Raw genomic sequence first — 5,696 nt, 5'->3', positions numbered from 1 at the left:
ATTATAGGGGAATGTTCACTACCTGCGATATTAAGAATAATATCCTCCTCTCCCCCCATGGATATTTCGAGCAATATCACAGTATTGTGTACACCTCCTGCGATATTGGGAATAATTTTATCCTCTCCCCCCACTCAATATTATGAAAAATATCACAGGAAGGTGTACATTCCCTGCAATATTGGCAGTTATATCATCCTCTGTTCTCGTTAATATTATGAAGAATATCACATGGGTGTGTACACCTCCTGTGACATTGGGAGCAATATCATCCTATATCCCCCTGGAAATTAGGAACCATATCACAGGGGGATGTACATACCCTGCAATATTGGGAGTAGTATCATCTTACCCTCCCCTGCTCTTTACAGATAATGTCACAAGGGGCTGTACACCCTCTGCAATACTGAGAGTAATATCATCCTCTCTTCCCCTGGGTATTACGAACAATACAGCAGGGGGTTGCACACACAGGGTTTTTATGATATTGGGAGTAACATCATTCTCTCCCTGCCCTGGATATTTCGAACAGTATCACAGGGAGTATACACTCCTTGCAACATTGAGAGTAACATCATCCTCTCCTTTTTTTGATATTGGCACCCCCTGCGAAATATCATCCTCTCCTTCTCTGGATATTATGAACAATATCACAGGGGGGTGTACACCCCCTTCGATATTGGGAGTTATATCATCCTCTCCTCCCACTGGATATTACGAAAAATGTTACAGAAGGCGTACACACAGGGTGTTTACGATATTGGGAGTAATATCGTCTTCCCCCTCCCTGGATATTATGAACAATATCACGGGGGGAGGGGTACATCCCCTGAGATATTGAGAGTAATGCCATCCTCTCCCTTCCTGAATATTATGAACAACAATATCACAGTGGGGTGTACACCCCTCCTATATGGGGAGTAATATTATCTTCTCCCCCCCGGATGTTTCGAACAATATCACAGAGGAACGTACGTGCCCTGCGATATGGAGACTAATGTCATCCTCTCCCTCCCTGAATATTACGAGTAATATCACAGGGGGGTGTGCACTCCCTATGATATGGGGAGTAATGTCATTCTCTCTCCTATAAACTAAAATTTTGTTCTCTTTACCTAAGTTGAGAGCTTCCTATCATGTCAGTATCTATGTTATGAAGAAAAGGAGACTTAGGTGAAATGTTTTTATTTATCACAACTGCTGCATCAGTTGCCTAGGACCTCAACAGCTTCACTGAAGTCTGAGAAATGTTCACGCATAAGGTCATTGCCTTAGCTAACTTAAAATTGCCCCATACAATGGTACATATAAACCCTTAGTGAAGCCTTTTAAAAAACAAACAGGTTGAAAAACGGGTTAAAGTAGGCAAATACAGCATCTGCCTTTAGGGCTATCAACTCAGGAATTCTCTCAATTATGAAATCTTGGAGAGAAGTTATTTTCTTTCTCAAAATCCAGGTGATGACAATATTTCTTACTCCAGATCTGGCATTTTTTCATCATCACTGTCTTGTGAATCATCATTTGCTTCATCTACTTCTGGTAAATCTACATCCTCATCACCACCCATGTTGTTCATCATCTCGGAGAAACTATCAAAATTAGACCTGTCTTCCCAGTCTTTCCAATTATTCAAGTCCACACTAAGACAATTCAGCTTTGCCCTTTCTTTTGTTAACTTTGGCCATGACTGGCCAGATTCTCCCTTTCATAAACAACACGAAATTGATCTGTCCGTTCTTCTATGCTTGGAATCATTTGGATCAATATAGTAAAAAAGATCAATTTCATTTAAGTGCTTAAAATTATCACTTTCTCCAAGACAACTGAATGTAAGTTTGGATTTTTCAAAATTTACATTAACATCCTTATGTCTTCAACACAAAATTCAACGAAGACATAGTGCCTTTGATCGTACCACTTTGCAGAAGCAGGCTGCATTGTGAACGGGGCAGGGGGACGCGCGAATGGGTGGGCGGGCCTCTCCGGCGGTGGCTGCTGGGGAGTTGACTTCTCTCCAGTGGCGACTCCGCGTTTTCTCCCTGGTCGCCGCGGCCTTTTCTCGCTCCCCTCAGGCGATCGCAGCAGCTACAGCTGCTTCTTTATATGATTTTCTGCTTAGATCAAGGAAAATTGGCTGGATTACATTAGCCACAGGAGGGCTCCATTGCAGTTTCTGGAAGAGTAAATTCTGCAGTCACACTTTCTGGTACAGAGTTGTATCCGTGCAGTCTTCAATAGGCCACGCCTATTTATAAAGGTGAAATAAGAAGCCAGGGAGGCCGGCCACGATGGCTCACGCCTATAATCCCAGCACTTTGGAATGTCGAAACGGGAGGATCACTTCAGGAGTTCGAGAACAGCCTGGCCAACATGGTGAAACCCCCGTCTCTACCAAAAAAATACAAAAATTAGCCGGGTGTGGTGGTGCGCGCCTGTGATGCCAGCAACTGGGGAGTCTGAGGCAGGAGGATACCTTGAACCCAGGAGACGGAGATTGCAGTGAGCCGAGATAGCGCCACTGCATTCCAACCTGGGCAACAAGAATGAAACTCTGTCACCAAAAAAAAAAAAAAAAAAAAAGCCAGGGCATGTAACTCAGGTACCTTTTGGACGTCCATTAACAAAAATTCTAGAGAACCTTCTGGAAACCTAGAGTATATTTTTGTGGGAAAAGCACAAAATTGAGACTTGAAATGATAAGCTCTGATTGTTCACTTTTTAAATCTTAAACATTTAAAGTTTCACAGCAACAGCTTATATTCAAGATATGCCATTTATAGATATCTAATGCATGAAAAATAGGATTATAGTTTTGTATTACCCGTTATTTTTCTCTTGCCAAGCACAAAGGCTTTTATTATAATCTAATCTGTGGCCCAGATGCTGCTTGTGTTTGTTGTCATCTATAACAGCATTTCCTATCATGTGGCTACAGGATAATAATTGTGATTACGAAAAGAAAACAGTACAGGAACTCACAGGTGAAACAGAATTGAACACAACTTTTACAGAACTCGCCAGCACCTCACTGTGAATCTCTTAGATTGGCATCTCATGTCCTTTTTTTTTTTTTTTTTTCCTTCCTTTTTTACTTGAAACATTTGCTGCTCTTTTCAGAAATCACAAACAGGGTTTCAAAAGTTATTAAAAAAAAAAAAAAGCCTGAAGAAATAATCCAAATTTGAGACCGTACCTACTCTGAGAAGTGGTGAAAACCACATGGAAAAATATCAGGTATTTTATGTCTAATGCTTTCAGAATTCCCTGTTGTACTTCACTCACAGGAGAAGTTACAGGAACCCCTGCAGGAATCACAGTGACAGGGACAGACCCAGGAACAGCCTGCACACTCAAGTTTTGAAGTTTTAACCCATTCTCTCTCCAGCTATCTCATTGCCCTTGTTGTTTGTTGTTTTATTTGTTTCTTTCTAATTAAAAAAAAAAAAAGTAGTAGTAAGGGATTCTATTCAAATACATCGGAGTTGGGGGGAATTATTAGACACTCAAATCTTAGTGATGCATTTGACTATTTTTCAGGATTAAAAGCATATATGGGTAGACATTGGCTTAGAGGAGGAATGCTCACGCAGGAAAGATGAAGGAGCAACACTTTGAAGTTGATTTTTGAAGAAAAACCCTTAGTTTTCATCATTGTATAAGGACATCACTCTATAAATCAACAAACATAGCAATAGGCAATATACAATTTAAAAAATACATAAAAAAGGCATCCTTGTGGCAAAATGGCGGTTTAGATCACACTTCCTAAGGCCCACTGAAAATCATAAGCAATTGTCTTTCCTGAGCACATAAATGAATTTTTCTTCCATTTTGACAGCTCTATCCTCCAGGTCATCCAGCTCCTTTGTCCGTTAGTACTGACTACTCTTCCTCCTCTCTTAGGCGTCTTCCTTTTTGCACCCAGCCCCCAAACACACTAAAAGATGAAACTCAAGCAGGCTTCCCTACTGGGAAGCCTTTTTTTTTGAGACAGAGTCTTCGCTCTGTCGCTCAGGCTGTCGTGTGATGGTGCTATCAACCTCGGCTCACTGCAACCTCTGCCTCCCGGCTTCAGACAATTCTCCTGCCTCAGCCTTCTGAGTAGCTGGGATTACAGGGACACACCACCATGCCTGGCTAATTTTTGTATTTTTAGTAGAGACTGGGTTTCACCATGTTGGCCAGGCTAGTCTCGAACTCCTGGGCTCAAGTGATTCACCTGCCTCAGCCTTCCAAAGTGCTGAGATTACAGGTGTGAGCCGCTGTGCCCAGCCCCCTACTGGAGACTTTTGATGGGCTTTTTTATTTATCTGAGTTACAGAAAAGGAAAGTAACAAAGATGAACTGTGCAGATAGAGACTCTCCTCAGATAGGAGTGGTCAGATCAAATCCTGCTGCCAAAATAAAGAAATAAAGAGGTGAAATGAAGACAGGGCTGAGTTTAAGAAAATCTCCTGCAGTTAGCACTAGGGGAGGTGGGAGAACACAGATGGAAGCAGAACCTACTGTGCTCTTCTGTGAAAGGTGCTTAATGGCTACTCACTTTGGAGATGACTGAGTCCAAACTGCCTCATCTAATTCGTCAAGTCATCTTCCATTGACCTGTTAAGCAGTAGCAGGCCTCCTGAGATTATTCCCTTATGTCAGAATGGGATGTTTTGTTAATCCACACCATGACCATTCTGTATCTTTCTTCCCTTTGTTTCCTGGTTTATAACAATTTCCGCCTCTACCTCTCATTCTGGAAAATTCTCCCGTGCTCTAGACTTGAATCTCTGATACTTCACTTCCCACTTACGTGAACTTGGACGTGTTACTTGATATTGCTATGCTTTAATTTTCTTATCTGTAACTGCAGATAATAATAGTACCTACCTCATAAGGTTGTTACGGAGATTAAGTAATAATATGCATGTAAAACATCGATTGAGCTATTGTTGAACAGCCTTTAAGATTCAAGTGCAAATCCCACTTCCACGCCAGGTGCAGTTGCTCACCTCTGTAACCTACTTTGGGAGGCCAAGGTGGGCGGATCACCTGAAGTCAGGAGTTCGAGACCAGTCCAGCCAACAGGGCAAAACCCCATCTCAACTATAAATACAAAAATTAGCCAGGTGGGTGCCTGTAATCTCAGCTACTCAGGAGGCTGAGGCAGGAGAATCGCTTGAATCCTGGAGGTGGAGGTTGCAGTGAGCCGAGATCGAGCCACTGCACTCCAGCCTGGGTGACAGAGCAAGACACCGTCTCAACAAAACAAAACAAAACCCAAATCCTACTTCTTCGTAAAGTCATCTCTAATACTCGCCAGTGGAAAGGACAATTTCCTTTGCGGATTTATTGTTAACACTTACTGTCCTCACTAACAACAGGGCCCTCAGTATACATGGTATTGGGGTCTAATTGTGTACATCTTTTCTCATCTGAACCACAGGGAAATTTTTTGGATGGTAGAGAGTGTGTCTTCTTGCAGTATCTAGCATAGTGTTCAGCATACAGCAGATATTTAATAAATAATTATTAAACCAAAAAGTGAAATGGATATTTTAATGAATTGGTTGAGTGAGTCAATGATTTAGGGGGTCAAAGCCAGTTTTTCAACTCTTACTTCATTGCCTACATGAAAGGCATCAAAGTGTCTGGTATCAATTAGAACGGCTGAAGAGGATTTTTGGAGAATTCAGTCCCTGGGAACC

General features: G+C 41.9%; 1 pseudogene; it reads right to left on the bottom strand.

The window, feature by feature from the left end:
• Positions 1-1,232: 1,232 nt before the first annotated feature.
• On the bottom strand, positions 1,233-2,006 carry LOC117083045 (annotated as a pseudogene).
• Positions 2,007-5,696: the final 3,690 nt, after the last annotated feature.

The sequence above is a fragment of the Trachypithecus francoisi genome, unplaced genomic scaffold (assembly GCF_009764315.1).
Source record: "Trachypithecus francoisi isolate TF-2019V2 unplaced genomic scaffold, Tfra_2.0 Contig00280, whole genome shotgun sequence".
Lineage (NCBI taxonomy): Eukaryota > Metazoa > Chordata > Mammalia > Primates > Cercopithecidae > Trachypithecus > Trachypithecus francoisi.
Note: the sequence above shows the minus strand (reverse complement) of the source record. Positions and strands in the feature narration are given on the sequence as shown.